This window comes from Urocitellus parryii, unplaced genomic scaffold (genome assembly GCF_045843805.1).
Source record: "Urocitellus parryii isolate mUroPar1 unplaced genomic scaffold, mUroPar1.hap1 Scaffold_999, whole genome shotgun sequence".
NCBI classification, from domain to species: Eukaryota; Metazoa; Chordata; class Mammalia; order Rodentia; family Sciuridae; genus Urocitellus; species Urocitellus parryii.
Window position 1 is genome coordinate 58,480 of NW_027554263.1, and position 19,139 is coordinate 77,618.

At 62.0% G+C, this 19,139-nt stretch overlaps 18 non-coding genes across 18 annotated transcripts; all 18 read right to left on the reverse strand.

Annotated features, from left to right (window-relative positions):
- Nucleotides 1–478: 478 nt before the first annotated feature.
- LOC144253180 (small nucleolar RNA SNORD116) lies at nucleotides 479–572 on the reverse strand. Its single transcript, XR_013343175.1, has one exon. It is a non-coding gene; the product is annotated as a small nucleolar RNA SNORD116 (small nucleolar RNA).
- A 988-nt stretch (nucleotides 573–1,560) lies between these two features.
- LOC144253181 (small nucleolar RNA SNORD116) lies at nucleotides 1,561–1,654 on the reverse strand. The gene has a single exon (XR_013343176.1). It is a non-coding gene; the product is annotated as a small nucleolar RNA SNORD116 (small nucleolar RNA).
- A 997-nt stretch (nucleotides 1,655–2,651) lies between these two features.
- Nucleotides 2,652–2,745, reverse strand: LOC144253182 (small nucleolar RNA SNORD116). The gene has a single exon (XR_013343177.1). It is a non-coding gene; the product is annotated as a small nucleolar RNA SNORD116 (small nucleolar RNA).
- A 988-nt stretch (nucleotides 2,746–3,733) lies between these two features.
- Nucleotides 3,734–3,827, reverse strand: LOC144253183 (small nucleolar RNA SNORD116). Its single transcript, XR_013343178.1, has one exon. It is a non-coding gene; the product is annotated as a small nucleolar RNA SNORD116 (small nucleolar RNA).
- Nucleotides 3,828–4,830: 1,003 nt separating this feature from the next.
- LOC144253184 (small nucleolar RNA SNORD116) lies at nucleotides 4,831–4,924 on the reverse strand. The gene has a single exon (XR_013343179.1). It is a non-coding gene; the product is annotated as a small nucleolar RNA SNORD116 (small nucleolar RNA).
- A 988-nt stretch (nucleotides 4,925–5,912) lies between these two features.
- LOC144253186 (small nucleolar RNA SNORD116) lies at nucleotides 5,913–6,006 on the reverse strand. The gene has a single exon (XR_013343181.1). It is a non-coding gene; the product is annotated as a small nucleolar RNA SNORD116 (small nucleolar RNA).
- A 991-nt stretch (nucleotides 6,007–6,997) lies between these two features.
- Nucleotides 6,998–7,091, reverse strand: LOC144253187 (small nucleolar RNA SNORD116). The gene has a single exon (XR_013343182.1). It is a non-coding gene; the product is annotated as a small nucleolar RNA SNORD116 (small nucleolar RNA).
- Nucleotides 7,092–8,078: 987 nt separating this feature from the next.
- On the reverse strand, nucleotides 8,079–8,172 carry LOC144253188 (small nucleolar RNA SNORD116). Its single transcript, XR_013343183.1, has one exon. It is a non-coding gene; the product is annotated as a small nucleolar RNA SNORD116 (small nucleolar RNA).
- Nucleotides 8,173–9,157: 985 nt separating this feature from the next.
- Nucleotides 9,158–9,251, reverse strand: LOC144253189 (small nucleolar RNA SNORD116). Its single transcript, XR_013343184.1, has one exon. It is a non-coding gene; the product is annotated as a small nucleolar RNA SNORD116 (small nucleolar RNA).
- A 988-nt stretch (nucleotides 9,252–10,239) lies between these two features.
- Nucleotides 10,240–10,333, reverse strand: LOC144253190 (small nucleolar RNA SNORD116). The gene has a single exon (XR_013343185.1). It is a non-coding gene; the product is annotated as a small nucleolar RNA SNORD116 (small nucleolar RNA).
- Nucleotides 10,334–11,330: 997 nt separating this feature from the next.
- Nucleotides 11,331–11,424, reverse strand: LOC144253191 (small nucleolar RNA SNORD116). Its single transcript, XR_013343186.1, has one exon. It is a non-coding gene; the product is annotated as a small nucleolar RNA SNORD116 (small nucleolar RNA).
- A 988-nt stretch (nucleotides 11,425–12,412) lies between these two features.
- On the reverse strand, nucleotides 12,413–12,506 carry LOC144253192 (small nucleolar RNA SNORD116). Its single transcript, XR_013343187.1, has one exon. It is a non-coding gene; the product is annotated as a small nucleolar RNA SNORD116 (small nucleolar RNA).
- A 991-nt stretch (nucleotides 12,507–13,497) lies between these two features.
- LOC144253193 (small nucleolar RNA SNORD116) lies at nucleotides 13,498–13,591 on the reverse strand. Its single transcript, XR_013343188.1, has one exon. It is a non-coding gene; the product is annotated as a small nucleolar RNA SNORD116 (small nucleolar RNA).
- A 997-nt stretch (nucleotides 13,592–14,588) lies between these two features.
- LOC144253194 (small nucleolar RNA SNORD116) lies at nucleotides 14,589–14,682 on the reverse strand. The gene has a single exon (XR_013343189.1). It is a non-coding gene; the product is annotated as a small nucleolar RNA SNORD116 (small nucleolar RNA).
- Nucleotides 14,683–15,669: 987 nt separating this feature from the next.
- Nucleotides 15,670–15,763, reverse strand: LOC144253195 (small nucleolar RNA SNORD116). Its single transcript, XR_013343190.1, has one exon. It is a non-coding gene; the product is annotated as a small nucleolar RNA SNORD116 (small nucleolar RNA).
- A 997-nt stretch (nucleotides 15,764–16,760) lies between these two features.
- Nucleotides 16,761–16,854, reverse strand: LOC144253202 (small nucleolar RNA SNORD116). The gene has a single exon (XR_013343197.1). It is a non-coding gene; the product is annotated as a small nucleolar RNA SNORD116 (small nucleolar RNA).
- Nucleotides 16,855–17,836: 982 nt separating this feature from the next.
- LOC144253197 (small nucleolar RNA SNORD116) lies at nucleotides 17,837–17,930 on the reverse strand. The gene has a single exon (XR_013343192.1). It is a non-coding gene; the product is annotated as a small nucleolar RNA SNORD116 (small nucleolar RNA).
- A 988-nt stretch (nucleotides 17,931–18,918) lies between these two features.
- Nucleotides 18,919–19,012, reverse strand: LOC144253200 (small nucleolar RNA SNORD116). Its single transcript, XR_013343195.1, has one exon. It is a non-coding gene; the product is annotated as a small nucleolar RNA SNORD116 (small nucleolar RNA).
- Nucleotides 19,013–19,139: the final 127 nt, after the last annotated feature.

The window sequence follows — 19,139 nt, forward strand, 5'->3', positions numbered from 1 at the left end:
CGCTTCCCGCACCCTGCACTCATCGCCAGGGGTCTGCCTGCTGCAACATTCCACTTCCGCCTTGTTCCTGTCCTCCACTCCACCCCGCTGCCCCGTGAGATAACGTATGCTACACCCTCACCCACTGGTCCCATCAGGAAAGGGAGGGCCAGGGCTAGGCAACCTCGTGCCTACAGGCAACCTCGTGCCTCCAACTCATCCCAACCTTTTAAAGGAGGGCGCTTGGACACCTCACACCGGTGGTGCCCCAGCAGGCCTGGCTCTTTCCAGCACCTGACTCGGCTCAGCCAAGAATACCCAGCGGCCACACGCACATGGACGGGGCCACGGCCCAGCTGTGGGCATCGGCCGGCCTAGGAATGCGCCCAGGAGGAGGACAAGTATGGGAAGCCCCGGCGGCTATCCCTGGCCCCTGCCACCTCTGCCTCTGCCTCTGCCTCTGCCTCTGCCTCTGCCTCTTCCTCTGCCAACGTGTGCCGGACCTCAGTCACGATGAGCGAGACGGTAGTGGGTTTTCACTCATTTTGTTCAGCTTTTCCAAGGAATGTTATTGGAGGACTCATCATCGATCCAAGCACGCCGGAGGCACCAACCGCGTCCACGCCCCGGGCCGGGACGGGCCGGGGCCCGAACGAGCACAGTCACGGGGAAGGTATTTGCACACCAACCCTCATAGCCCCCAACAACTGGCTCGGCACGGGGGAGGTGGACAAGCCAAGCTTACCGTCTTCGCCACGCTCCGGCCTGGGTCCCAGTCGCGAACACGGGGATGCCAAACACCAAACAGGACCCCACGGCATCAGCAGAGGTGGGCACGCTCCACTCAGCCACCAGGAACGCCTCCCTCACCCGCCACCTCGTCCTGAAGAGTGTACACAAGTGACAAGCAACCATGAGAACAACGGCCCGGTGCCAGGGCTCTCCTGTCCGATGCCAGCTTCCTGTCGGCTGAGTATACTCCCCAAGCCTCACCATACACTGTCCTGCATCCCCAATCCACAGGGAGCGCATCCACAATCCCGCACCTGGGGGCTAGTTCCGCACAACGGGGAACCTGGGCGGGCCATCTTGGGAGGACAGTTTGCTACAGGCCTCGCTTTCCGCACCTTCTAGGCTTCACCAGGGGTATGCCTGCTGCAATTGTCCCCATCCGCCTTGTACCTGTCCTCCCCTTCACCCTCCACACTCCACCCCGCTGCCCGCTGCGAGAAGCTCTGCTACACCCTCACCCACTGGTCCTCTAACAAAGGGAGGGCCAGGGCTAGCCCTCTCCAGACAACCTCATGCCTCCAGGTCATCCCAACCTTTCAAAAAGGGCGCTTGGACACCTCACACCTGTTGTTCCCCAGCAGGCCTGGCTCTGCGGAGCATGCGGTTCCGCTCAGCCAAGAATACCCAGCGGCCCCTTGCACACGGACGGGGCCACAAACCCAGCTGTGGGCACCGGCCTCGCCTAGGACTTCGCCCAGGAGGAGGACAAGTATGGGAAGCCCCGGCAGCTATCCCTGGCCCCTGCCACCTCTGCCTCTGCCTCTGCCTCTGCCTCTGCCAACGTGTGCCGGACCTCAGTCACGATGAGCGAGACGGTAGTGGGTTTTCACTCATTTTGTTCAGCTTTTCCAAGGAATGTTATTGGAGGACTCATCATCGATCCAAGCACGCTGGACACACCAGCGGCGTCCACGCCCCTGGCCGGGCCGGGGCCCGACCCAGCACATTTAGGGGGCGGTATGCCCACGCCAATTCCTGCCTATCGTCCAACAACTGGCTTGGCACCGTGGACGTGGACAAGCCAAGCTTACCGTCTTCGCCACGCCCCGGCCTGGGTCCCAGTCACGAACACGGGGATGCCAACCAGAAAACAGGACCCCACGGCCTCAGCACAGGTGGGCACGCTCCAAGCAGCCACCAGGCACGCCTCCCTCGCCCGCCACCTCGTCCTGAAGAGTGCACACAAATGACAAGCAACCATGAGAACAAAGGCCCCGGGCCAGGGCTCTCCTCTCCCATGCCAGCTTCCTGTAGGCTGAGTAAAATCCTCAATGCTCAGGATACACTCTCCTGCATCCCCCATATACTCAGAGCTAATGGAGAATCGCACATCTGGGCGCTACGGCCACACACCCGGAGACCTTGCGCGGGCCATCTAGGGAGGATAGATTGCCACAGGCCTCGCTTCCCGCACCCTGCACTCATCGCCAGGGGTCTGCCTGCTGCAACATTCCACTTCCGCCTTGTTCCTGTCCTCCACTCCACCCCGCTGCCCCCTGAGATAACGTATGCTACACCCTCACCCACTGGTCCCATCAGGAAAGGGAGGGCCAGGGCTAGGCAACCTCGTGCCTACAGGCAACCTCGTGCCTCCAACTCATCCCAACCTTTTAAAGGAGGGCGCTTGGACACCTCACACCGGTGGTGCCCCAGCAGGCCTGGCTCTTTCCAGCACCTGACTCGGCTCAGCCAAGGATACCCAGCGGCCACACGCACATGGACGGGGCCACGGCCCAGCTGTGGGCATCGGCCGGCCTAGGAATGCGCCCAGGAGGAGGACAAGTATGGGAAGCCCCGGCGGCTATCCCTGGCCCCTGCCACCTCTGCCTCTGCCTCTGCCTCTGCCTCTGCCTCTGCCTCTGCCTCTGCCAACGTGTGCCGGACCTCAGTCACGATGAGCGAGACGGTAGTGGGTTTTCACTCATTTTGTTCAGCTTTTCCAAGGAATGTTATTGGAGGACTCATCATCGATCCAAGCACGCCGGAGGCACCAACCGCGTCCACGCCCCGGGCCGGGACGGGCCGGGGCCCGAACGAGCACAGTCACGGGGAAGGTATTTGCACACCAACCCTCATAGCCCCCAACAACTGGCTCGGCACGGGGGAGGTGGACAAGCCAAGCTTACCGTCTTCGCCACGCTCCGGCCTGGGTCCCAGTCGCGAACACGGGGATGCCAAACACCAAACAGGACCCCACGGCATCAGCAGAGGTGGGCACGCTCCACTCAGCCACCAGGAACGCCTCCCTCGCCCGCCACCTCGTCCTGAAGAGTGTACACAAGTGACAAGCAACCATGAGAACAACGGCCCGGTGCCAGGGCTCTCCTGTCCGATGCCAGCTTCCTGTCGGCTGAGTATACTCCCCAAGCCTCACCATACACTGTCCTGCATCCCCAATCCACAGGGAGCGCATCCACAATCCCGCACCTGGGGGCTAGTTCCGCACAACGGGGAACCTGGGCGCGCCATCTTGGGAGGACAGTTTGCTACAGGCCTCGCTTTCCGCACCTTCTAGGCTTCACCAGGGGTATGCCTGCTGCAATTGTCCCCATCCGCCTTGTACCTGTCCTCCCCTTCACCCTCCACACTCCACCCCGCTGCCCGCTGCGAGAAGCTCTGCTACACCCTCACCCACTGGTCCTCTAACAAAGGGAGGGCCAGGGCTAGCCCTCTCCAGACAACCTCATGCCTCCAGGTCATCCCAACCTTTCAAAAAGGGCGCCTGGACACCTCACACCTGTTGTTCCCCAGCAGGCCTGGCTCTGCGGAGCATGCGGTTCCGCTCAGCCAAGAATACCCAGCGGCCCCTTGCACACGGACGGGGCCACAAACCCAGCTGTGGGCACCGGCCTCGCCTAGGACTTCGCCCAGGAGGAGGACAAGTATGGGAAGCCCCGGCAGCTATCCCTGGCCCCTGCCACCTCTGCCTCTGCCTCTGCCTCTGCCTCTGCCAACGTGTGCTGGACCTCAGTCACGATGAGCGAGACGGTAGTGGGTTTTCACTCATTTTGTTCAGCTTTTCCAAGGAATGTTATTGGAGGACTCATCATCGATCCAAGCACGCTGGACACACCAGCGGCGTCCACGCCCCTGGCCGGGCCGGGGCCCGACCCAGCACATTTAGGGGGCGGTATGCCCACGCCAATTCCTGCCTATCGTCCAACAACTGGCTTGGCACCGTGGACGTGGACAAGCCAAGCTTACCGTCTTCGCCACGCCCCGGCCTGGGTCCCAGTCACGAACACGGGGATGCCAACCAGAAAACAGGACCCCACGGCCTCAGCACAGGTGGGCACGCTCCAAGCAGCCACCAGGCACGCCTCCCTCGCCCGCCACCTCGTCCTGAAGAGTGCACACAAATGACAAGCAACCATGAGAACAAAGGCCCCGGGCCAGGGCTCTCCTCTCCCATGCCAGCTTCCTGTAGGCTGAGTAAAATCCTCAATGCTCAGGATACACTCTCCTGCATCCCCCATATACTCAGAGCTAATGGAGAATCGCACATCTGGGCGCTACGGCCACACACCCGGAGACCTTGCGCGGGCCATCTAGGGAGGATAGATTGCCACAGGCCTCGCTTCCCGCACCCTGCACTCATCGCCAGGGGTCTGCCTGCTGCAACATTCCACTTCCGCCTTGTTCCTGTCCTCCACTCCACCCCGCTGCCCCCTGAGATAACGTATGCTACACCCTCACCCACTGGTCCCATCAGGAAAGGGAGGGCCAGGGCTAGGCAACCTCGTGCCTACAGGCAACCTCGTGCCTCCAACTCATCCCAACCTTTTAAAGGAGGGCGCTTGGACACCTCACACCGGTGGTGCCCCAGCAGGCCTGGCTCTTTCCAGCACCTGACTCGGCTCAGCCAAGAATACCCAGCGGCCACACGCACATGGACGGGGCCACGGCCCAGCTGTGGGCATCGGCTGGCCTAGGAATGCGCCCAGGAGGAGGACAAGAATGGGAAGCCCCGGCGGCTATCCCTGGCCCCTGCCACCTCTGCCTCTGCCTCTGCCTCTGCCTCTGCCTCTGCCTCTGCCTCTGCCTCTGCCAACGTGTGCCGGACCTCAGTCACGATGAGCGAGACGGTAGTGGGTTTTCACTCATTTTGTTCAGCTTTTCCAAGGAATGTTATTGGAGGACTCATCATCGATCCAAGCACGCCGGAGGCACCAACCGCGTCCACGCCCCGGGCCGGGACGGGCCGGGGCCCGAACGAGCACAGTCACGGGGAAGGTATTTGCACACCAACCCTCATAGCCCCCAACAACTGGCTCGGCACGGGGGAGGTGGACAAGCCAAGCTTACCGTCTTCGCCACGCTCCGGCCTGGGTCCCAGTCGCGAACACGGGGATGCCAAACACCAAACAGGACCCCACGGCATCAGCAGAGGTGGGCACGCTCCACTCAGCCACCAGGAACGCCTCCCTCGCCCGCCACCTCGTCCTGAAGAGTGTACACAAGTGACAAGCAACCATGAGAACAACGGCCCGGTGCCAGGGCTCTCCTGTCCGATGCCAGCTTCCTGTCGGCTGAGTATACTCCCCAAGCCTCACCATACACTGTCCTGCATCCCCAATCCACAGGGAGCGCATCCACAATCCCACACCTGGGGGCTAGTTCCGCACAACGGGGAACCTGGGCGCGCCATCTTGGGAGGACAGTTTGCTACAGGCCTCGCTTTCCGCACCTTCTAGGCTTCACCAGGGGTATGCCTGCTGCAATTGTCCCCATTCGCCTTGAACCTGTCCTCCCCTTCACCCTCCACACTCCACCCCGCTGCCCGCTGCGAGAAGCTCTGCTACACCCTCACCCACTGGTCCTCTAACAAAGGGAGGGCCAGGGCTAGCCCTCTCCAGACAACCTCATGCCTCCAGGTCATCCCAAGCTTTCAAAAAGGGCGCCTGGACACCTCACACCTGTTGTTCCCCAGCAGGCCTGGCTCTGTGGAGCATGCGGTTCCGCTCAGCCAAGAATACCCAGCGGCCCCTTGCACACGGACGGGGCCACAAACACAGCTGTGGGCACCGGCCTCGCCTAGGACTTCGCCCAGGAGGAGGACAAGTATGGGAAGCCCCGGCAGCTATCCCTGGCCCCTGCCACCTCTGCCTCTGCCTCTGCCTCTGCCTCTGCCAACGTGTGCCGGACCTCAGTCACGATGAGCGAGACGGTAGTGGGTTTTCACTCATTTTGTTCAGCTTTTCCAAGGAATGTTATTGGAGGACTCATCATCGATCCAAGCACGCTGGACACACCAGCGGCGTCCACGCCCCTGGCCGGGCCGGGGCCCGACCCAGCACATTTAGGGGGCGGTATGCCCACGCCAATTCCTGCCTATCGTCCAACAACTGGCTTGGCACCGTGGACGTGGACAAGCCAAGCTTACCGTCTTCGCCACGCCCCGGCCTGGGTCCCAGTCACGAACACGGGGATGCCAACCAGAAAACAGGACCCCACGGCCTCAGCACAGGTGGGCACGCTCCAAGCAGCCACCAGGCACGCCTCCCTCGCCCGCCACCTCGTCCTGAAGAGTGCACACAAATGACAAGCAACCATGAGAACAAAGGCCCCGGGCCAGGGCTCTCCTCTCCCATGCCAGCTTCCTGTAGGCTGAGTAAAATCCTCAATGCTCAGGATACACTCTCCTGCATCCCCCATATACTCAGAGCTAATGGAGAATCGCACATCTGGGCGCTACGGCCACACACCCGGAGACCTTGCGCGGGCCATCTAGGGAGGATAGATTGCCACAGGCCTCGCTTCCCGCACCCTGCACTCATCGCCAGGGGTCTGCCTGCTGCAACATTCCACTTCCGCCTTGTTCCTGTCCTCCACTCCACCCCGCTGCCCCCTGAGATAACGTATGCTACACCCTCACCCACTGGTCCCATCAGGAAAGGGAGGGCCAGGGCTAGGCAACCTCGTGCCTACAGGCAACCTCGTGCCTCCAACTCATCCCAACCTTTTAAAGGAGGGCGCTTGGACACCTCACACCGGTGGTGCCCCAGCAGGCCTGGCTCTTTCCAGCACCTGACTCGGCTCAGCCAAGGATACCCAGCGGCCACACGCACATGGACGGGGCCACGGCCCAGCTGTGGGCATCGGCCGGCCTAGGAATGCGCCCAGGAGGAGGACAAGTATGGGAAGCCCCGGCGGCTATCCCTGGCCCCTGCCACCTCTGCCTCTGCCTCTGCCTCTGCCTCTGCCTCTGCCTCTGCCAACGTGTGCCGGACCTCAGTCACGATGAGCGAGACGGTAGTGGGTTTTCACTCATTTTGTTCAGCTTTTCCAAGGAATGTTATTGGAGGACTCATCATCGATCCAAGCACGCCGGAGGCACCAACCGCGTCCACGCCCCGGGCCGGGACGGGCCGGGGCCCGAACGAGCACAGTCACGGGGAAGGTATTTGCACACCAACCCTCATAGCCCCCAACAACTGGCTCGGCACGGGGGAGGTGGACAAGCCAAGCTTACCGTCTTCGCCACGCTCCGGCCTGGGTCCCAGTCGCGAACACGGGGATGCCAAACACCAAACAGGACCCCACGGCATCAGCAGAGGTGGGCACGCTCCACTCAGCCACCAGGAACGCCTCCCTCGCCCGCCACCTCGTCCTGAAGAGTGTACACAAGTGACAAGCAACCATGAGAACAACGGCCCGGTGCCAGGGCTCTCCTGTCCGATGCCAGCTTCCTGTCGGCTGAGTATACTCCCCAAGCCTCACCATACACTGTCCTGCATCCCCAATCCACAGGGAGCGCATCCACAATCCCGCACCTGGGGGCTAGTTCCGCACAACGGGGAACCTGGGCGCGCCATCTTGGGAGGACAGTTTGCTACAGGCCTCGCTTTCCGCACCTTCTAGGCTTCACCAGGGTATGCCTGCTGCAATTGTCCCCATCCGCCTTGTACCTGTCCTCCCCTTCACCCTCCACACTCCACCCCGCTGCCCGCTGCGAGAAGCTCTGCTACACCCTCACCCACTGGTCCTCTAACAAAGGGAGGGCCAGGGCTAGCCCTCTCCAGACAACCTCATGCCTCCAGGTCATCCCAACCTTTCAAAAAGGGCGCCTGGACACCTCACACCTGTTGTTCCCCAGCAGGCCTGGCTCTGCGGAGCATGCGGTTCCGCTCAGCCAAGAATACCCAGCGGCCCCTTGCACACGGACGGGGCCACAAACCCAGCTGTGGGCACCGGCCTCGCCTAGGACTTCGCCCAGGAGGAGGACAAGTATGGGAAGCCCCGGCAGCTATCCCTGGCCCCTGCCACCTCTGCCTCTGCCTCTGCCTCTGCCTCTGCCAACGTGTGCTGGACCTCAGTCACGATGAGCGAGACGGTAGTGGGTTTTCACTCATTTTGTTCAGCTTTTCCAAGGAATGTTATTGGAGGACTCATCATCGATCCAAGCACGCTGGACACACCAGCGGCGTCCACGCCCCTGGCCGGGCCGGGGCCCGACCCAGCACATTTAGGGGGCGGTATGCCCACGCCAATTCCTGCCTATCGTCCAACAACTGGCTTGGCACCGTGGACGTGGACAAGCCAAGCTTACCGTCTTCGCCACGCCCCGGCCTGGGTCCCAGTCACGAACACGGGGATGCCAACCAGAAAACAGGACCCCACGGCCTCAGCACAGGTGGGCACGCTCCAAGCAGCCACCAGGCACGCCTCCCTCGCCCGCCACCTCGTCCTGAAGAGTGCACACAAATGACAAGCAACCATGAGAACAAAGGCCCCGGGCCAGGGCTCTCCTCTCCCATGCCAGCTTCCTGTAGGCTGAGTAAAATCCTCAATGCTCAGGATACACTCTCCTGCATCCCCCATATACTCAGAGCTAATGGAGAATCGCACATCTGGGCGCTACGGCCACACACCCGGAGACCTTGCGCGGGCCATCTAGGGAGGATAGATTGCCACAGGCCTCGCTTCCCGCACCCTGCACTCATCGCCAGGGGTCTGCCTGCTGCAACATTCCACTTCCGCCTTGTTCCTGTCCTCCACTCCACCCCGCTGCCCCCTGAGATAACGTATGCTACACCCTCACCCACTGGTCCCATCAGGAAAGGGAGGGCCAGGGCTAGGCAACCTCGTGCCTACAGGCAACCTCGTGCCTCCAACTCATCCCAACCTTTTAAAGGAGGGCGCTTGGACACCTCACACCGGTGGTGCCCCAGCAGGCCTGGCTCTTTCCAGCACCTGACTCGGCTCAGCCAAGAATACCCAGCGGCCACACGCACATGGACGGGGCCACGGCCCAGCTGTGGGCATCGGCTGGCCTAGGAATGCGCCCAGGAGGAGGACAAGAATGGGAAGCCCCGGCGGCTATCCCTGGCCCCTGCCACCTCTGCCTCTGCCTCTGCCTCTGCCTCTGCCTCTGCCAACGTGTGCCGGACCTCAGTCACGATGAGCGAGACGGTAGTGGGTTTTCACTCATTTTGTTCAGCTTTTCCAAGGAATGTTATTGGAGGACTCATCATCGATCCAAGCACGCCGGAGGCACCAACCGCGTCCACGCCCCGGGCCGGGACGGGCCGGGGCCCGAACGAGCACAGTCACGGGGAAGGTATTTGCACACCAACCCTCATAGCCCCCAACAACTGGCTCGGCACGGGGGAGGTGGACAAGCCAAGCTTACCGTCTTCGCCACGCTCCGGCCTGGGTCCCAGTCGCGAACACGGGGATGCCAAACACCAAACAGGACCCCACGGCATCAGCAGAGGTGGGCACGCTCCACTCAGCCACCAGGAACGCCTCCCTCGCCCGCCACCTCGTCCTGAAGAGTGTACACAAGTGACAAGCAACCATGAGAACAACGGCCCGGTGCCAGGGCTCTCCTGTCCGATGCCAGCTTCCTGTCGGCTGAGTATACTCCCCAAGCCTCACCATACACTGTCCTGCATCCCCAATCCACAGGGAGCGCATCCACAATCCCGCACCTGGGGGCTAGTTCCGCACAACGGGGAACCTGGGCGCGCCATCTTGGGAGGACAGTTTGCTACAGGCCTCGCTTTCCGCACCTTCTAGGCTTCACCAGAGGTATGCCTGCTGCAATTGTCCCCATTCGCCTTGAACCTGTCCTCCCCTTCACCCTCCACACTCCACCCCGCTGCCCGCTGCGAGAAGCTCTGCTACACCCTCACCCACTGGTCCTCTAACAAAGGGAGGGCCAGGGCTAGCCCTCTCCAGACAACCTCATGCCTCCAGGTCATCCCAAGCTTTCAAAAAGGGCGCCTGGACACCTCACACCTGTTGTTCCCCAGCAGGCCTGGCTCTGTGGAGCATGCGGTTCCGCTCAGCCAAGAATACCCAGCGGCCCCTTGCACACGGACGGGGCCACAAACACAGCTGTGGGCACCGGCCTCGCCTAGGACTTCGCCCAGGAGGAGGACAAGTATGGGAAGCCCCGGCAGCTATCCCTGGCCCCTGCCACCTCTGCCTCTGCCTCTGCCTCTGCCTCTGCCAACGTGTGCCGGACCTCAGTCACGATGAGCGAGACGGTAGTGGGTTTTCACTCATTTTGTTCAGCTTTTCCAAGGAATGTTATTGGAGGACTCATCATCGATCCAAGCACGCTGGACACACCAGCGGCGTCCACGCCCCTGGCCGGGCCGGGGCCCGACCCAGCACATTTAGGGGGCGGTATGCCCACGCCAATTCCTGCCTATCGTCCAACAACTGGCTTGGCACCGTGGACGTGGACAAGCCAAGCTTACCGTCTTCGCCACGCCCCGGCCTGGGTCCCAGTCACGAACACGGGGATGCCAACCAGAAAACAGGACCCCACGGCCTCAGCACAGGTGGGCACGCTCCAAGCAGCCACCAGGCACGCCTCCCTCGCCCGCCACCTCGTCCTGAAGAGTGCACACAAATGACAAGCAACCATGAGAACAAAGGCCCCGGGCCAGGGCTCTCCTCTCCCATGCCAGCTTCCTGTAGGCTGAGTAAAATCCTCAATGCTCAGGATACACTCTCCTGCATCCCCCATATACTCAGAGCTAATGGAGAATCGCACATCTGGGCGCTACGGCCACACACCCGGAGACCTTGCGCGGGCCATCTAGGGAGGATAGATTGCCACAGGCCTCGCTTCCCGCACCCTGCACTCATCGCCAGGGGTCTGCCTGCTGCAACATTCCACTTCCGCCTTGTTCCTGTCCTCCACTCCACCCCGCTGCCCCCTGAGATAACGTATGCTACACCCTCACCCACTGGTCCCATCAGGAAAGGGAGGGCCAGGGCTAGGCAACCTCGTGCCTACAGGCAACCTCGTGCCTCCAACTCATCCCAACCTTTTAAAGGAGGGCGCTTGGACACCTCACACCGGTGGTGCCCCAGCAGGCCTGGCTCTTTCCAGCACCTGACTCGGCTCAGCCAAGGATACCCAGCGGCCACACGCACATGGACGGGGCCACGGCCCAGCTGTGGGCATCGGCCGGCCTAGGAATGCGCCCAGGAGGAGGACAAGTATGGGAAGCCCCGGCGGCTATCCCTGGCCCCTGCCACCTCTGCCTCTGCCTCTGCCTCTGCCTCTGCCTCTGCCTCTGCCTCTGCCAACGTGTGCCGGACCTCAGTCACGATGAGCGAGACGGTAGTGGGTTTTCACTCATTTTGTTCAGCTTTTCCAAGGAATGTTATTGGAGGACTCATCATCGATCCAAGCACGCCGGAGGCACCAACCGCGTCCACGCCCCGGGCCGGGACGGGCCGGGGCCCGAACGAGCACAGTCACGGGGAAGGTATTTGCACACCAACCCTCATAGCCCCCAACAACTGGCTCGGCACGGGGGAGGTGGACAAGCCAAGCTTACCGTCTTCGCCACGCTCCGGCCTGGGTCCCAGTCGCGAACACGGGGATGCCAAACACCAAACAGGACCCCACGGCATCAGCAGAGGTGGGCACGCTCCACTCAGCCACCAGGAACGCCTCCCTCGCCCGCCACCTCGTCCTGAAGAGTGTACACAAGTGACAAGCAACCATGAGAACAACGGCCCGGTGCCAGGGCTCTCCTGTCCGATGCCAGCTTCCTGTCGGCTGAGTATACTCCCCAAGCCTCACCATACACTGTCCTGCATCCCCAATCCACAGGGAGCGCATCCACAATCCCGCACCTGGGGGCTAGTTCCGCACAACGGGGAACCTGGGCGCGCCATCTTGGGAGGACAGTTTGCTACAGGCCTCGCTTTCCGCACCTTCTAGGCTTCACCAGGGGTATGCCTGCTGCAATTGTCCCCATCCGCCTTGTACCTGTCCTCCCCTTCACCCTCCACACTCCACCCCGCTGCCCGCTGCGAGAAGCTCTGCTACACCCTCACCCACTGGTCCTCTAACAAAGGGAGGGCCAGGGCTAGCCCTCTCCAGACAACCTCATGCCTCCAGGTCATCCCAACCTTTCAAAAAGGGCGCTTGGACACCTCACACCTGTTGTTCCCCAGCAGGCCTGGTTCTGCGGAGCATGCGGTTCCGCTCAGCCAAGAATACCCAGCGGCCCCTTGCACACGGACGGGGCCACAAACCCAGCTGTGGGCACCGGCCTCGCCTAGGACTTCGCCCAGGAGGAGGACAAGTATGGGAAGCCCCGGCAGCTATCCCTGGCCCCTGCCACCTCTGCCTCTGCCTCTGCCTCTGCCTCTGCCAACGTGTGCTGGACCTCAGTCACGATGAGCGAGACGGTAGTGGGTTTTCACTCATTTTGTTCAGCTTTTCCAAGGAATGTTATTGGAGGACTCATCATCGATCCAAGCACGCTGGACACACCAGCGGCGTCCACGCCCCTGGCCGGGCCGGGGCCCGACCCAGCACATTTAGGGGGCGGTATGCCCACGCCAATTCCTGCCTATCGTCCAACAACTGGCTTGGCACCGTGGACGTGGACAAGCCAAGCTTACCGTCTTCGCCACGCCCCGGCCTGGGTCCCAGTCACGAACACGGGGATGCCAACCAGAAAACAGGACCCCACGGCCTCAGCACAGGTGGGCACGCTCCAAGCAGCCACCAGGCACGCCTCCCTCGCCCGCCACCTCGTCCTGAAGAGTGCACACAAATGACAAGCAACCATGAGAACAAAGGCCCCGGGCCAGGGCTCTCCTCTCCCATGCCAGCTTCCTGTAGGCTGAGTAAAATCCTCAATGCTCAGGATACACTCTCCTGCATCCCCCATATACTCAGAGCTAATGGAGAATCGCACATCTGGGCGCTACGGCCACACACCCGGAGACCTTGCGCGGGCCATCTAGGGAGGATAGATTGCCACAGGCCTCGCTTCCCGCACCCTGCACTCATCGCCAGGGGTCTGCCTGCTGCAACATTCCACTTCCGCCTTGTTCCTGTCCTCCACTCCACCCCGCTGCCCCCTGAGATAACGTATGCTACACCCTCACCCACTGGTCCCATCAGGAAAGGGAGGGCCAGGGCTAGGCAACCTCGTGCCTACAGGCAACCTCGTGCCTCCAACTCATCCCAACCTTTTAAAGGAGGGCGCTTGGACACCTCACACCGGTGCTGCCCCAACAGGCCTGGCTCTTTCCAGCACCTGACTCGGCTCAGCCAAGAATACCCAGCGGCCACACGCACATGGATGGGGCCACGGCCCAGCTGTGGGCATCGGCCGGCCTAGGAATGCGCCCAGGAGGAGGACAAGTATGGGAAGCCCCGGCGGCTATCCCTGGCCCCTGCCACCTCTGCCTCTGCCTCTGCCTCTGCCTCTGCCTCTGCCTCTGCCAACGTGTGCCGGACCTCAGTCACGATGAGCGAGACGGTAGTGGGTTTTCACTCATTTTGTTCAGCTTTTCCAAGGAATGTTATTGGAGGACTCATCATCGATCCAAGCACGCTGGACACACCAGCGGCGTCCACGCCCCTGGCCGGGCCGGGGCCCGACCCAGCACATTTAGGGGGCGGTATGCCCACGCCAATTCCTGCCTATCGTCCAACAACTGGCTTGGCACCGTGGACGTGGACAAGCCAAGCTTACCGTCTTCGCCACGCCCCGGCCTGGGTCCCAGTCACGAACACGGGGATGCCAACCAGAAAACAGGACCCCACGGCCTCAGCACAGGTGGGCACGCTCCAAGCAGCCACCAGGCACGCCTCCCTCGCCCGCCACCTCGTCCTGAAGAGTGCACACAAATGACAAGCAACCATGAGAACAAAGGCCCCGGGCCAGGGCTCTCCTCTCCCATGCCAGCTTCCTGTAGGCTGAGTAAAATCCTCAATGCTCAGGATATACTCTCCTGCATCCCCCATATACTCAGAGCTAATGGAGAATCGCACATCTGGGCGCTACGGCCACACACCCGGAGACCTTGCGCGGGCCATCTAGGGAGGATAGATTGCCACAGGCCTCGCTTCCCGCACCCTGCACTCATCGCCAGGGGTCTGCCTGCTGCAACATTCCACTTCCGCCTTGTTCCTGTCCTCCACTCCACCCCGCTGCCCCCTGAGATAACGTATGCTACACCCTCACCCACTGGTCCCATCAGGAAAGGGAGGGCCAGGGCTAGGCAACCTCGTGCCTACAGGCAACCTCGTGCCTCCAACTCATCCCAACCTTTTAAAGGAGGGCGCTTGGACACCTCACACCGGTGGTGCCCCAGCAGGCCTGGCTCTTTCCAGCACCTGACTCGGCTCAGCCAAGAATACCCAGCGGCCACACGCACATGGACGGGGCCACGGCCCAGCTGTGGGCATCGGCTGGCCTAGGAATGCGCCCAGGAGGAGGACAAGAATGGGAAGCCCCGGCGGCTATCCCTGGCCCCTGCCACCTCTGCCTCTGCCTCTGCCTCTGCCTCTGCCTCTGCCTCTGCCTCTGCCAACGTGTGCCGGACCTCAGTCACGATGAGCGAGACGGTAGTGGGTTTTCACTCATTTTGTTCAGCTTTTCCAAGGAATGTTATTGGAGGACTCATCATCGATCCAAGCACGCCGGAGGCACCAACCGCGTCCACGCCCCGGGCCGGGACGGGCCGGGGCCCGAACGAGCACAGTCACGGGGAAGGTATTTGCACACCAACCCTCATAGCCCCCAACAACTGGCTCGGCACGGGGGAGGTGGACAAGCCAAGCTTACCGTCTTCGCCACGCTCCGGCCTGGGTCCCAGTCGCGAACACGGGGATGCCAAACACCAAACAGGACCCCACGGCATCAGCAGAGGTGGGCACGCTCCACTCAGCCACCAGGAACGCCTCCCTCGCCCGCCACCTCGTCCTGAAGAGTGTACACAAGTGACAAGCAACCATGAGAACAACGGCCCGGTGCCAGGGCTCTCCTGTCCGATGCCAGCTTCCTGTCGGCTGAGTATACTCCCCAAGCCTCACCATACACTGTCCTGCATCCCCAATCCACAGGGAGCGCATCCACAATCCCGCACCTGGGGGCTAGTTCCGCACAACGGGGAACCTGGGCGCGCCATCTTGGGAGGACAGTTTGCTACAGGCCTCGCTTTCCGCACCTTCTAGGCTTCACCAGGGGTATGCCTGCTGCAATTGTCCCCATCCGCCTTGTACCTGTCCTCCCTTCACCCTCCACACTCCACCCCGCTGCCCGCTGCGAGAAGCTCTGCTACACCCTCACCCACTGGTCCTCTAACAAAGGGAGGGCCAGGGCTAGCCCTCTCCAGACAACCTCATGCCTCCAGGTTATCCCAACCTTTCAAATAGGGCGCCTGGACACCTCACACCTGTTGTTCCCCAGCAGGCCTGGCTCTGCGGAGCATGCGGTTCCGCTCAGCCAAGAATACCCAGCGGCCCCTTGCACACGGACGGGGCCACAAACCCAGCTGTGGGCACCGGCCTCGCCTAGGACTTCGCCCAGGAGGAGGACAAGTATGGGAAGCCCCGGCAGCTATCCCTGGCCCCTGCCACCTCTGCCTCTGCCTCTGCCTCTGCCTCTGCCAACGTGTGCCGGACCTCAGTCACGATGAGCGAGACGGTAGTGGGTTTTCACTCATTTTGTTCAGCTTTTCCAAGGAATGTTATTGGAGGACTCATCATCGATCCAAGCACGCCGGACGCACCAGCGGCGTCCACGCCCCTGGCCGGGCCGGGGCCCGACCCAGCACATTTAGGGGGCGGTATGCCCACGCCAATTCCTGCCTATCCTCCAACAACTGGCTTGGCACCGTGGACGTGGACAAGCCAAGCTTACCGTCTTCGCCACGCCCCGGCCTGGGTCCCAGTCTCGAACACGGGGATGCCAACCAGAAAACAGGACCCCACGGCCTCAGCACAGGTGGGCACGCTCCAAGCAGCCACCAGGCACGCCTCCCTCGCCCGCCACCTCGTCCTGAAGAGTGCACACAAATGACAAGCAACCATGAGAACAAAGGCCCCGGGCCAGGGCTCTCCTCTCCCATGCCAGCTTCCTGTAGGCTGAGTAAAATCCTCAATGCTCAGGATACACTCTCCTGCATCCCCCATATACTCAGAGCTAATGGAGAATCGCACATCTGGGCGCTACGGCCACACACCCGGAGACCTTGCGCGGGCCATCTAGGGAGGATAGATTGCCACAGGCCTCGCTTCCCGCACCCTGCACTCATCGCCAGGGGTCTGCCTGCTGCAACATTCCACTTCCGCCTTGTTCCTGTCCTCCACTCCACCCCGCTGCCCCCTGAGATAACGTATGCTACACCCTCACCCACTGGTCCCATCAGGAAAGGGAGGGCCAGGGCTAGGCAACCTCGTGCCTACAGGCAACCTCGTGCCTCCAACTCATCCCAACCTTTTAAAGGAGGGCGCTTGGACACCTCACACCGGTGGTGCCCCAGCAGGCCTGGCTCTTTCCAGCACCTGACTCGGCTCAGCCAAGAATACCCAGCGGCCACACGCACATGGACGGGGCCACGGCCCAGCTGTGGGCATCGGCTGGCCTAGGAATGCGCCCAGGAGGAGGACAAGAATGGGAAGCCCCGGCGGCTATCCCTGGCCCCTGCCACCTCTGCCTCTGCCTCTGCCTCTGCCTCTGCCTCTGCCTCTGCCTCTGCCAACGTGTGCCGTACCTCAGTCACGATGAGCGAGACGGTAGTGGGTTTTCACTCATTTTGTTCAGCTTTTCCAAGGAATGTTATTGGAGGACTCATCATCGATCCAAGCACGCCGGAGGCACCAACCGCGTCCACGCCCCGGGCCGGGACGGGCCGGGGCCCGAACGAGCACAGTCACGGGGAAGGTATTTGCACACCAACCCTCATAGCCCCCAACAACTGGCTCGGCACGGGGGAGGTGGACAAGCCAAGCTTACCGTCTTCGCCACGCTCCGGCCTGGGTCCCAGTCGCGAAAACGGGGATGCCAAACACCAAACAGGACCCCACGGCATCAGCAGAGGTGGGCACGCTCCACTCAGCCACCAGGAACGCCTCCCTCGCCCGCCACCTCGTCCTGAAGAGTGTACACAAGTGACAAGCAACCATGAGAACAACGGCCCGGTGCCAGGGCTCTCCTGTCCGATGCCAGCTTCCTGTCGGCTGAGTATACTCCCCAAGCCTCACCATACACTGTCCTGCATCCCCAATCCACAGGGAGCGCATCCACAATCCCGCACCTGGGGGCTAGTTCCGCACAACGGGGAACCTGGGCGCGCCATCTTGGGAGGACAGTTTGCTACAGGCCTCGCTTTCCGCACCTTCTAGGCTTCACCAGGGGTATGCCTGCTGCAATTGTCCCCATCCGCCTTGTACCTGTCCTCCCCTTCACCCTCCACACTCCACCCCGCTGCCCGCTGCGGGAAGCTCTGCTACACCCTGACCCACTGGTCCTCTAACAAAGGGAGGGCCAGGGCTAGCCCTCTCCAGACAACCTCATGCCTCCAGGTCATCCCAACCTTTCAAAAAGGGCGCCTGGACACCTCACACCTGTTGTTCCCCAGCAGGCCTGGCTCTGCGGAGCATGCGGTTCCGCTCAGCCAAGAATACCCAGCGGCCCCTTGCACACGGACGGGGCCACAAACCCAGCTGTGGGCACCGGCCGCGCCTAGGACTTCGCCCAGGAGGAGGACAAGTATGGGAAGCCCCGGCAGCTATCCCTGGCCCCTGCCACCTCTGCCTCTGCCTCTGCCTCTGCCAACGTGTGCCGGACCTCAGTCACGATGAGCGAGACGGTAGTGGGTTTTCACTCATTTTGTTCAGCTTTTCCAAGGAATGTTATTGGAGGACTCATCATCGATCCAAGCACGCCGGAGGCACCAACCGCGTCCACGCCCCGGGCCGGGATGGGCCGGGGCCCGAACGAGCACAGTCACGGGGAAGGTATTTGCACACCAACCCTCATAGCCCCCAACAACTGGCTCGGCACGGGGGAGGTGGACAAGCCAAGCTTACCGTCTTCGCCACGCTCCGGCCTGGGTCCCAGTCGCGAACACGGGGATGCCAAACACCAAACAGGACCCCACGGCATCAGCAGAGGTGGGCACGCTCCACTCAGCCACCAGGAACGCCTCCCTCGCCCGCCACCTCGTCCTGAAGAGTGTACACAAGTGACAAGCAACCATGAGAACAACGGCCCGGTGCCAGGGCTCTCCTGTCCGATGCCAGCTTCCTGTCGGCTGAGTATACTCCCCAAGCCTCACCATACACTGTCCTGCATCCCCAATCCACAGGGAGCGCATCCACAATCCCGCACCTGGGGGCTAGTTCCGCACAACGGGGAACCTGGGCGCGCCATCTTGGGAGGACAGTTTGCTACAGGCCTCGCTTTCCGCACCTTCTAGGCTTCACCAGGGGTATGCCTGCTGCAATTGTCCACATCCGCCTTGTACCTGTCCTCCCCTTCACCCTCCACACTCCACCCCGCTGCCTGCTGCGAGAAGCTCTGCTACACCCTCACCCACTGGTCCTCTAACAAAGGGAGGGCCAGGGCTAGCCCTCTCCAGACAACCTCATGCCTCCAGGTCATCCCAACCTTTCAAATAGGGCGCCTGGACACCTCACACCTATTGTTCCCCAGCAGGCCTGGCTCTGGGGAGCATGCGGTTCTGATCAGCCAAGAATACCCAGCGGCCCCTTGCACACGGACGGGGCCACAAACACAGCTGTGGGCACCGGCCTCGCCTAGGACTTCGCCCAGGAGGAGGACAAGTATGGGAAGCCCCGGCAGCTATCCCTGGCCCCTGCCACCTCTGCCTCTGCCTCTGCCTCTGCCTCTGCCAACGTGTGCCGGACCTCAGTCACGATGAGCGAGACGCTAGTGGGTTTTCACTCATTTTGTTCAGCTTTTCCAAGGAATGTTATTGGAGGACTCATCATCGATCCAAGCACGCCGGACGCACCAGCGGCGTCCACGCCCCTGGCCGGGCCGGGGCCCGACCCAGCACATTTAGGGGGCGGTATGCCCACGCCAATTCCTGCCTATCCTCCAACAACTGGCTTGGCACCGTGG